Genomic DNA, 12,313 nt, shown 5'->3' with positions numbered 1-12,313 from the left:
GGGACAGGAGATTCCTCTTCCCCCGGCAGGGTTAGCTCAGGTCTCTCTGTCTCTCAGGATTATCGTGGACTGTATAAGGGCTGGATCAATTTAATTCTCTTATACATATTCTACAGGGAGTACAAGCTCAGAACATTTAATTACAGTATAACCGTTTTTGCTGCACATTCTTTGTGCACAGTGTATCAACATGATGCAAACAAAAAAATATTTTTTCCACATACTACATTATATGTTAAGTTTTTTTACAATTATGGTAAAGTCTGCAAATAAATATACACTGTGCACCGAAAAACGCAGGGAAATCCAAGGAACTTTACCTCATACTAACTAATCAGATGTCCAAAGACCAAAACTTACTGATTAAACAGATGTAATCAGGTAAAGATTGTGCCCTGTCATTAAAACCTTCAACCACCTGTAGCGCTTTGAGGATACATTATTTTCTCTTAGAAAACCAACATAAATTTTTGCTATGGGTGTACAAACGGTGGCTCGGTGGGTAGCACTGTCGCCTCACAGCAAGAAGGTCCTGGGTTCGACCCCCAGGTGGTGTGGTCCGGGTCCTTTCTGTGTGGAATTTGCATGTCCTCCCCTTGTCTGCGTGGGTTTCCTCCAGGAGCTCCGGTTTCCTCCCTCAGTCCAAAGACATGCAAGTGAGGTGAAGTGGAGATACAAAATTGTCCATGATGAGTAGCTACCGTTTCTGTCATAAATGTAACCGAAGTATGTAAAACATGACGTTAAAGTCCTAATAAATAAATAAATAATAAAATGTCCCAACTTCTGGAAATGGAATTGTATTGTATTGCCAATTTGTTTACACAGATGAGTGTTCTAAAATTGCTTAGAAATGGGAGCCAGCATGATAATAAATGTAAATTTTGCAAGTTTTTTTTATCATATTGCCCACCTCATTTGAGAGAGAATTTTTCACCTCGTACTATCCTAAACTGCCTTCACAACTGCTGTAAACAACAAGTACATCACAACAACGAGTGACCTCATCTGTGATTGTGGTTGTAACGCAGAACACCTTAGTCCCGATGAACCCCAAATGCTGTTCCTCAAGTACCGACAGACAGAGAATTGGCCAGCTGTGGCTGAATCTGGGCCAGTGAAAGGGCGTAAGAAGATAAAAACCCACCGGCTCCTCCCCCACAGAGCATGATGTTCCCCCAGTGCATGAGTGCATAATGTTCTGTTCTGTGATTATCAGAATGAATCCTCCCTTCCAGTAAATGCAATATGCTGCAAGTAAGATTTTCAAAAATACAATTTCTTGTTGATGAATTCTATTTTGATTCTTAGAGTGAAAGAGGAGACAACACAAATAGGAAACAGGACAGGAGTTGAAATCAGTGCAGTCAGTTTGAGGTTACTGTCACTGGGTTAAAACATTCTTTATAAAGCTTAATGTGGTTTTTAGAAGTATTTGGAATATTTTGTTAAGATTATATGAATGTCTTGTTAATATTATACAAGGTCATGTTTTGTCTTGCTTTGTTGTTCTGGTACTTGACAGTCATGTCTCATCAACACTTGGTAAGTGTGTCTACTATGCTGCTCATCCAAAAAAAAAACATAGATTACTTTTTTTCAGTTGTCCCACCACTTACCTTATAGCTAGATACAGTAAAAAAAATGGTAGTTTCTTAATTATGTTCCTATCATTGCCTATCATTAAAATTGGATTATAGGGTAAATTATAACAGCACAGATAGATGCCATGCTAAATAAGACTGACAAACTGCATTTAGAGACTCAATATTAAAAAACCCATGGTTTTGGAATGGGATAACAAACAAGCCTATAATCCACATACATTTTAGCAATATAGTTTATTCAAGTCAAGTCAATTTTATTTGTATAACGCTTTTTACAATAGACATTGTCTCAAAGCAACTTAACTGAATCCGGGACCAACAGACCAAAAACCCCTGTTGAGCAAGTCGAGGGTGACAATTGCAAGGAAAAACTCCCTTAAAAATACAGTAAGAAACCTTGAGAGGAACCAGGGCCTGGAGGATAATTTGAATAAATTGGATTTACACAAATCATACATACACAAAATTAAACTAAACTAAAAGTTATAACTAGCAAAAAAACAATAATGTAAACAATTGGAGTTCATTATTTAGTCCAGTTTCTGATAAAGTCCATAGTGGGTTCTTGACATTTTTGGTGCAAACACGCCAGGTTTCTGTCACATCTAGCAGGAGCATGTGCAATCCATGTCCCTGAGAGGGTCAGCATTTAGTTCTGCTTCTTCACTGCAGCTGTTCTCTCAAGGTGAAGCTTGGTTATCTTTGGCCAGCACATTCTTTGTTTTTAATAAAGTTTGGTTTCTGACCAAAAAACAAACAAACATACAATAACAAAAATGTAGAATTTTTAACGCATACAGTTGCAACTGAAAATAAATTAAAGGTATGTCCTAATGACTTTAATAATGACAATTTTCTTAGCTGTGATGTGTTAAATAAAAACTGCCCTACCATGATGAAAACTAAGGAGCTGGCACAGACTGTAAGAGGGGATAAATTCTCTGCACCAAAGGGGCAGTGAGTCTTAAAATATTTCCAAGAACTTGAATATTCTAAGAAACACCACTGGGAGTATTGTCTGGAAATTCTAATCTTATGGTGCAGCAACAAACCTGCTTGGCCTGTAAAGAAAAGCAAAAACATCAACCAGAGATTTTATCAAGATAACAAAGAAACCCCCTGTGTAACTGCAAAAGACTTGCAGGATGACCTGATGAAGGCTGGGACAGATGTGTCAGTGACAACCATAAGGAGGTCACTTAACAACCAAAGACTTCAATTGCTGGACTCCACGCCACACGCCACTCTCAACCAAGAGGCACAGAAAGAAACGACCGGACTATGCCAAAAGGTATGTGTATTGGCCTGCTTAATACTCCACTTCTATCAATTTTAAAGGCCATTCTTACAAAGTTCTCTACTTTGACTTTGCGGATATATCTGAAATTCACACTGCAGCATGAGTTAGTCAGATAAGCACACCAGGGATCCAGATGCAAACCCCATGCTTTGCTTTCTCCTCCCGCTCTTTGGTCTGTGGAGTATCAGAGCGAGTGCTGCTAAAGATGGTGCACAGCTGTGGACTCTGGCCAGTCAGAGACCTTCCTCTGCCCACAGACATCTGTCAAACTGTTACCGCAGAGAGACGACACAATGAAGTCTTACCCTGTTATAGCAGGTTTTGACAGTAAGTCTGCCTGACAGGCCTCTACTTACTTTATTTGTGATCAAATTTAACCTAACATAACCTGGCAAACAACTAAAACTTCTGGTTATTCAGTTCTGACAGGGTTAGGATCAGAATTGGTGGAACACTCAGTTTTCAGTAAGGATCACAATGGTAACCGTTACTCTACATAAGTGCAAAGCTTGGTCTTGAATGCTGTTGGGGTCTAATACAGAAAGATCTGTTGCTATGATTCTTTTGTCCATTATTGGAAAGGGATCACCATATGACCACCTATAAATAATTAAAATATGCTCACTATTGTGGGGGTTGGTCAATGGACTATGGTCAGATGACTTGTTATTTGCCTTTAAATGTTCAGGATACCCCAAAAGCCTCATGAAGCATTTCATTCCAACTGCTGCAATTTTAACCACTGATCTTAGTGATAGTGGCTAGCATATTTTATAGCTAGAACATTTTTATTGCCACTTAAAAGTCTTCTATTTTAAATCTCTTCTTTGATCCATTTGACTGACTTGATCACTTTCATGTACTGCCCAGCTAAATGTCATAGTCCTGCTAACAGAGCAGTGTCAGGTACTGAAAGTTCAAAGCCTTACACAGACATCTGATATTCACTTTTCTTACACACCTATTAAGATGTTGTTTGTAAGACAGACATATCAAGGTCAGCTGAAATGTGAGAGAGTTGCAAAAACGCAAGGTCTGTCAAGTTTTCTATATTTGTGTTTTCACAAGAGAAATAGCAAAGAATTATTTTCAAACAGCCAAACATCAAAAAAGAAATTAGTTTTGCCTTGCAAAACTAATATGTATACACAAGCTAGTGCAACAGATGCCCAAAGGAAGATTTAATCTCCCTCGTGTAAATAAAAGCTTTTGCTTTGAATGAAAAAAAAAAGTAGCCTGATTGGCATGTTGCACAGGTGCAAAAATAGCCACTGAAGCACAGCGCTCTGCTCGGGTTAGCAAATTCAAATGATGACTGGCGCTCAGTTTGTGCCCATTTCTGCTGACATAAAAAATTCACATTAATCTTGGAAAAATATATACGCTGATCAGGCATAACATTATGACCACCTCACTGTCCATTTTATCAGCTTCACTTACCATATAGAAGCACTTTGTAGTTCTACAATTACTGATTGTAGTCCATCTGTTTCTCTACATACTTTTTTAGCCTGCTTTCATGCTGTTCTTCAATGGTCAGGACCCCCACAGGACCACTACAGAGTGGGTATTACTTGGGTGGTGGATCATTCTCAGCAGATGCTAATTGTGTTTTTAATCACATCACTGTCACAGCTGGACTGAGAATAGTCCACCAACCAAAAATATCCAGCCAACAGCGCCCCATAGGCAGCGTCCACTGATGAAGGTCTAGAAGATGACTTAAACAGCAACAATAGATGAGCGATCGTCTCTGACTTTACATCTACAAGGTGGACCAACTACGTAGGAGTGTCTAATAGAGTGGACAGTGAGTGGACATGGTATTTAAAAACTCCAGTAGCACTGCTGTGTCTGATCCACTCATACCAGCACAACACACACTAACACACCACCACCATGTCAGTGTCACTGCAGTGCTGAGAATGATCCACCACTTAAATAATACCTGCTCTGTGGGGGTCCTGTGGGGGTCCTGACCATTGCAGAACAGGGTGAAAGTAGGCTAAAAAAGTATGTAGAGAAACAGATGGACTACAGTCCATTGTTTGTTTGTTTGTTTATTAGGATTTTAAGGTCATGTTTTACACTTTGGTTACATTCATGACAGAAACGGTAGTTACTCATTACACAAGATTAATCAGTTTACAAGGTTATGTCAAACAGTCATTTTGTCTCTCCAATTCACCTCACTTGCACGTCTTTGGACTGTGGGAGGAAACCGGAGCTCCCGAAGGAAACCGACACGGACACGGGGAGAACATGCAAACTCCACACAAAAAGGACCTGGACCACCGCACCTGGGGATCGAACCCAGGACCTTCTTGCTGTGAGGCGACAGTGCTACCCACTGAGCCACCGTGCCGCCCCTTTTATTTGATTAAGGCACAATGTTATTCTACACCATATAACTTATGTCAAACACTGATTGCTGTGAAGAAATCTCTTTGCAGAACTGCTCTATATTAGATACTGCTTGGTTTCAGTCAGGCATCAGTTGCTTCAGTTGTTTCTGGTCTTGGGTTTAAGTCAGTACTTTATTAAGTCTACTCCAAACCATTAGTTCTGTTAGTTTTTAGTCCATAAAAATGTGGACCTTTCTTCAGCCTATAGACGGGTGACCTTACATTCTCCTTAAGAATTTTCTCATAGTTAAATTCATCCTTGTCTTAATAATGTCAAGCCCGCCAGCACCCCCTTCATTAAACTAACACTACCATGTTTGACTGTTGGTATAATGTTCTTGCAATGAATTGCTTTGTTTGCTTTTGACCATTTATTACGAGACCACTGTTTTCCAAAAGGTCTATTTATTAAATATAGCTTAAAAAATGTGGCATCTTTGTTTTTCTCTCCTGCAAATGTCAGATGGGCACTGATGTTTCTTTTGTTTGGCAGTGGTTTTCTTCTGTTTGATTAGTGATGCAGTAGAATGCTAAATCTTTGTAGCCATTTCATTAGGTTTTATTTGACCTAGATATTAAGATTTATTATAGATAAATAAGATTTACCCCAACCACCCACCTCCGACCCCAGAGTCACTTTATTCCCTTAAAGAGGTTGTTAACAGAATTTCACAAAAAATTAAAAGAGGCTAAAAGAGGAGCTGAACAGAGAAGGACTGCTGAATGTGTTGACCATATGTCTGTAACACATATGGTGTCTGTTGTGCTAAAAAGGGGTTTAAATCACATGCATACCAAGTAATAGAAGTATGACAAGGGATACAAACGCAAGAAACCAGAATAGATCAGATAATGGCATTTACATTATGTGCATATAATTTTTAAGTTATTCTTGGGAATGTTTGCCCTGCTTTGATTCACTGTAGGGGTCATTATTGTGAAGGAAAAGCGTTATACCACAAATGCTAGTGTAAAAAACTGTCTTCCAAATCGCAATCTGTAAGCAAAGTCAGCATGAGAGGTATTCATTATGGGTTTTATGGTCTGGGTTGTATTAATCTAGCCTAAGATGACCAGTGACAAAACACCATTACGATCTGGGGCAGTGGAGATGTATCCTTTGCCTTACATTGGACAGTAGAGTTTGAGGATTCAAAAATAACTTTGACTGTCACACTATCAGTCTGGTTCCACTCTTGTTACAACCATTTTGAGTAATAAACTTTTTTAGCATAATTTCCATGTGCACAAGTTAAAGCACATAAAGAAATTGGTAAACTTAAAAGGTTTGTGACTTAACCCTGTTCAACCCCTTTTGAATGAATTGGAACAAACTATTAGTAGGCTTTATTACTTGACATTACTACTTACTACATTGCTTAACAAATACCGTAATACTTGGCCTTATTACTTTACATGCTTTGAATAAAAATGAACCGTCAAGAACTTCTAAGATGAGAGTGGAGGCTATTATAACAGTAAAGAGGTGCAAACTTCATAAATATCTTTATGAATATCTACATTATATCCATATAGATATTTTGGATCTACTGTTTATCCCATCAAAAAAATCAAAAATTGATTTTGTATTTTTATAATCAGAATTCCACTTCACTACCTCTTATTTATTGCAGGGTGTCACTTGCACCTGGCTCAACACTTACACCTGGAAACATTTTAAGTTGCAAATCCACCTATTTCATATTTAAGGAGGTAACCCACAATGACTCAGTAAGAACATAACAGTTTAGCAAGAAGAGCTTAGCAATTTGCCTACCAAGTACTTACCAAGTGCACTTAATCACAATCCTGATAATATTTCTCTATTCCAGTACATACTGTAAACATAAGAAACAAATACCTGGATAGAGTGAAGCTTATTCTATAGACTCCACATGCACCAAATTCATCAACATTGAAGTTTATTGGTAGCTTTGTGACAAAGAACTGTTAAAAAAGGTTTCACACACTAGTGACAAATAAAACCTTTTTACACAAATTATACTATAATTAAAATATTCAAATTATATATTTTTAAAATGTACTTTTAAAGCTGCTCAGGTGGTGCAGCGGTAAAACACGCTAGCACACCAGAGCTGGGGTTTCAAACACATCGTTTCGAATCTCAGCTCTGCCATCCGACTTGGCTGGGCGGCTACATGATCAACGATTGGCTGTTGTTCATACAGGGTTCCTCATAACTGATGCAGCTGCGACCTCAGTTGGCTGATTGATGGCGCCTGCAAAATCGAGGAATAATGCTGATCAGGGTGTGTGTCTCCGTACACAAAGCTGATCCACATATGAACTCGCCTTGTGCCGGTGATAAGATGCAGTCGGTACTGCGCACGTGTCAGAGGGGGCGCTCCTCGGTCAGCAGTGGAGGGTAGTATTGGTACAGAGGAAGCGTAATGCAATCAGGGTAATTGGATATGACTAGATTAAGAAGAAATTTTGGGAAAAAATTTAAACAAAAAAATGGGTAAAAAAAGATTTTACATTTTTAAAAATCTTTTAACTGTCATGACTAGTAAAAGAAAAACACTGAGCAGCAGTAATAGTATTGGGTGTTAAAACAATTTATTTCAGAATCTCCTTTTCCTGTGTGTGGGCCAAGTTCACTCAAAATAGCAGCCACCGTGAACAGATAAATCAACCGGACACCTTGTGCTTTAATTAAAGATTAACAAGAATTCAGCTGCTGCTGCTGCTTGGTGCGTGTGGTAAGCTTCACTTACGCTCCTGATAAGACTTATGTAACCCTGGTTAATACTGTATGCTCTGCTGAAATAGTCATGAAAACGAAAGCTGCTGGGGAATAATGTTGCTCTGTCGAAAGATGTGATGTATGGCATCCTGCTGAGGTTTATAGATGGGAGGACTGTCTTTAAATAGAATCACTGAATAATGCTGGAATTCATTTGTCACTGCTGTTGACATTCTGCACTGCGGCTGCCATGTTTCATCTAATGACAGGTGAAGACACCTTTAACCAACTGTAGAGGAGGGAAATATGCTAGATTAGCCTGGGGTGATTCTCATTATCCATTCAGACTAGGGTTCATGCTTTACTCTAAGTTGTGTGTTGATTTATTGTGAGCACCTGTACATACCACCTGCACTTCACATCCAAAACCCTATTTCCTATTTCAGAGTTTCCTCCACACCAAATTCACTAATCAATTTATTTATGGACCTTGCTTTGTGCTTGGGGCAATGCCATGCTGAAACTGTGGGCCTGAAACTTTACCATCTGCACCATGGTAGCCAGCTTTGTTTTCCTGGTGTAAACCATCAGATAATGATGTGTGTTTCTATCGCTTAAGAGTTTTATGTCAGTGTGCTGTACACAAATCCACTTAACTTGGCATTGACTAATTGGCATTACACATGGTGATCTTAGGATTGTGTGGAGCTGATAGCATGGAATACCTAACACTCTTATAGATGATTCATGGGCTGGTATAGCCTTCAAAGTTGTGTTAGTTGTGCGGCTTGTTGTTATTCTTAGATAGGCGTTCTTACAGCTGACTGTGCTAACTAAATATAAGACAGGCACGATAAGACACATTTATCAACCTATACTTATTTCAATATTTGATCATAGAGGTATTTGATGTTTTTAAGATATTTTTGTTTTTTTTGTTCTATTTGTTTATACATTTTCTCCATTTTTCCTTCAATTTAGCATAACCAATTAGTCTTACATTGCTGGGGACCCCGATTGCGTTCGCTCCACCCCCCCCCTCCTTCCACGCATGCACAGTCCTTGCGCACCCCTTCTTTTTTGCCTGTGCTTTGGGGGATTCGCACATGAGGCTCATCCACTTCTGCACAGGCGCCTCGGTCTGATAACCAGATGCATGCATGCAGCGTTTGAAGACCCCACCCACTTAGTCTGGTCATTCCCCACCCAGCAGACACAGTGGCCAATTTTTGTCTGCTGCAGGCACTGCCAATTGTGCCCGCTAGATGGCGCCCAGCTGAACAATAGCAGAGCCGGGATTCGAACCTGGGTGCCTTTAAGATATTTATTATGTTTAACAGAGTAATCCAAAAGGACTTTAAAGCTTTTATTAAACTCATCTGTGATGTAAGAAACTTGTTCTTAGTTCCTTTGCTAGTACTATGGAACATGATTCACATTTTGTTTTTGCTATGCAACATTCCACCAGACCTGAGAATATAGAGATATAGACACAGGACTAGCTGAGTCCCAGATACTGATGGATATCCTCATTGCCATCACCATCACCATCACCTTTTTTGGATAATGCTCTCCTATAATTCTTGTAAGCCATACAAGGACCAGCATTTCCTGTGCTGCAGGCCTAATACATTACCAAAGATAATACTTGCTGAATACATTCCAAGAAGCTTGTTACTATATTGGTAAACATTCCACTGGTGTTGTATATTGACAGCCTATTACTTAACAGAGAATCAATCAGTACGGCTGCTAAAAGAAATGTATCATGTGTCTTGAGCAACAGGGATTGGGAGTCGGTATATGGTAATTGCATCTACACAGGGTTACAACCTGGGTTCTAGAAGGCCAAATGATGTCTTCTATGCTATAGAAAACCTTGAAACCTATGAAAATGTGCATTGTCATAACTTTTTCCCTACTGTTGCCACAATCTGGTCACACTATGTATTTACATAGTTGAATTCTTAGTTGAACATAGTTGAATTGTTTTTTTTATGTTATTTATGTTATTTTCTCCCAATTTAGCATAGTCAATTTGTCTTCTGCTGCTGGGGGATCCCTGATTGCAGTCGAGGTGGGTATCTTGCTGCTCAAGCCTCCGCCGACCCACGCACAGCCCTTAAAGGAACCCTTTTTCACCCATGCACTCTGCATAGGCGCCTCTCTATCTGCCAATCAGGGTCCTTACACAGCGTTTGAAGACCCCACCCACATAGTCATCACACCCTGCAGGCACTGCCTTATTTACACCTTATTTACCATATTTTATAGTTAGTACTTTGAATCACCAAGCCTGATTTCACCTACCAAACTACCAGATGGTGAACAACTTCAGTCTACCACTTTCTACCACTACAACCAAATGTGCATTTAGCTTAATTATGATCTAAAGGTGAGCTAAAGCTGTAGTTTGGAATTTGATTGTGAATGTCGCAATTGAAGACAATTTTTATGACATACATGCCTTAACATTTATAGCATTGCAGCTAAGCTTTTGTTGCTCTTGGTTTTCACTTAAAAATAGGAGTGCTTTCTATCAGGGCTGATTGAATTAAATAAACTGTCTTGTTGAAAAGGTGGCACTCTTAAACATAACTTGTTGAAAGTTGTTGATCTGTTTAGTGTTTCTCATTTTATTGACAATAGAAGAATAGCTGTATGTTTAATTTTGAGCACACACTCTATTTAGAAGATGTGTCTACATACTTTTGGCCATATTTTGTACATTTTCCCATTTGCCTAGGAGTTCAATTCAGTCACCCATGTTTTCAACCTTCCACAGAGATACATATCACTGTATTGTTTGACTGGCTTAATAAGATTTTATATTACATTACCAGCCCAAAATCTCACGTTTGCTTTTCTCATTTTGTGCATGTTGTTGCATTTATGGTTGTTATTTTCTAGCTTGCATCAATCAGCTGTTTTTGCTGGTAATAATACATTTCATATGTTTCAACATCTCACTACCTTTCTGTCCGTCTCACACACACACTCTCATTTTAAAATGTCTGGCACCACATCTACCTTGTCACATCCCATTATAAGCAACCCAAAATGGGAAACACTATTGTGATGTAGCATCGAAGCACACTAACCATGTGATTTCTTCAGCTTGGCATGTGCTATTGTGAGATAACACAGGAGTGCCATTTGCACAGAGGTATCTTAGTCCATGCGAGCATGTATAGTTATGAGAAAATTTGGAGAAAAACTGTTAGTCAGCACATAATCTTATGGATAATTGCATCGGGTCCAATGGAAGGTTTGTGTCATACTGGGACTAATCAAAATGTTAAATGTATGTACTGCAGAGAACCCAAAACATTTTAATTTACAAGTGAACATATACAGTTCTTCATATTTAGTTTGTAGCAAAAAAGTACATCTTGTGACAGATCATGTTGAGGAGAAGAGCGCTACAAAGACCCATCTAAATAACAAAGCAGATTGTGACAAGCTGCCAATTTGGCATAAAAAACCAGCACATACTGGGGGCCCTAACACCTGAACTTTGCCGGTGTCTTATTATTTATTTACTGTGGCTCAGCACCACAAATGTGTGCAACTCTGATCAGAATCTTTGAAATTAAGACTCTCTGACATCCATTTACCTTTAAATGTAACTAGGGTTACATTAATTTTGGTCAAACAGACAGTTGGGGGTTGGTGGCAGGTTATGTAACAAATACATCAAGTGTCTGAAGGCATTAATAAATAAACAGTGTCTTTTTAAATGTGACCTCTTTGATGTTGGTCAAATAGGGTCCATTCTTTTTTTCTCCCCAGCAGTAAGCTTTATTGATGTGATCTCTTGGTCTCTCCATTCTACTGTCCATGCACTCCTTTTGGCCTCAGGATAAAAGAAGCACCCCTGCAATTTAAGCAAAGGTTGACTGTACCATAGCTGATGGACCCCTGCAGTGGACCCAACCATACATTTCCACAAGGAAAATGTGAGTACTGTGAGTAGTATGCACTGTTTTTATTTATGTATGTATGCACTGTTTTCTCAAGTATTAACCACACCATAGAAAGGAAAGCAGAAACTGAGATGCAGCATTATAAGGCTTTATTCTTAACAACATGAAGTGCAAAGCAAAAAGTCAAACAATCTGATGTTGCAGGACTGCAGGCAGGCCAGTCCAGTACCCATACCCTCTTCTTCCGCAGCCATGCCTTTTGTAATGTGTGCAGCATGTGGTTTTGCATTGTCTTGTTAAAAAACGCATGGACTTCCCTGGAAAAGATGACGTCTTGAGGGCAGCATATGTTGCTCTAGAATCTCAAT

General features: G+C 39.1%; 1 protein-coding gene across 2 annotated transcripts in view; it reads right to left on the bottom strand.

The window, feature by feature from the left end:
- rpl34 (ribosomal protein L34) overlaps window positions 1–12,313 on the bottom strand; it is a 116,816-nt gene that overhangs the window by 35,987 nt on the left and 68,516 nt on the right. Inside the window, exon 1 of one of the 2 annotated variants that reach the window (XM_062994118.1) lies at window positions 10,316–10,328. The exons of the other annotated variant lie outside the window; for it this stretch is intronic. The gene's annotated coding sequence lies outside the window, so the exon portion shown is untranslated. Of the gene's footprint in view, window positions 1–10,315; window positions 10,329–12,313 lie in introns of those variants that run through there. 2 annotated transcript variants of the gene reach the window in all.

This window comes from Trichomycterus rosablanca, chromosome 4 (assembly GCF_030014385.1).
Source record: "Trichomycterus rosablanca isolate fTriRos1 chromosome 4, fTriRos1.hap1, whole genome shotgun sequence".
NCBI classification, from domain to species: Eukaryota; Metazoa; Chordata; class Actinopteri; order Siluriformes; family Trichomycteridae; genus Trichomycterus; species Trichomycterus rosablanca.
This window is presented reverse-complemented; position numbering and strand designations above follow the sequence as displayed.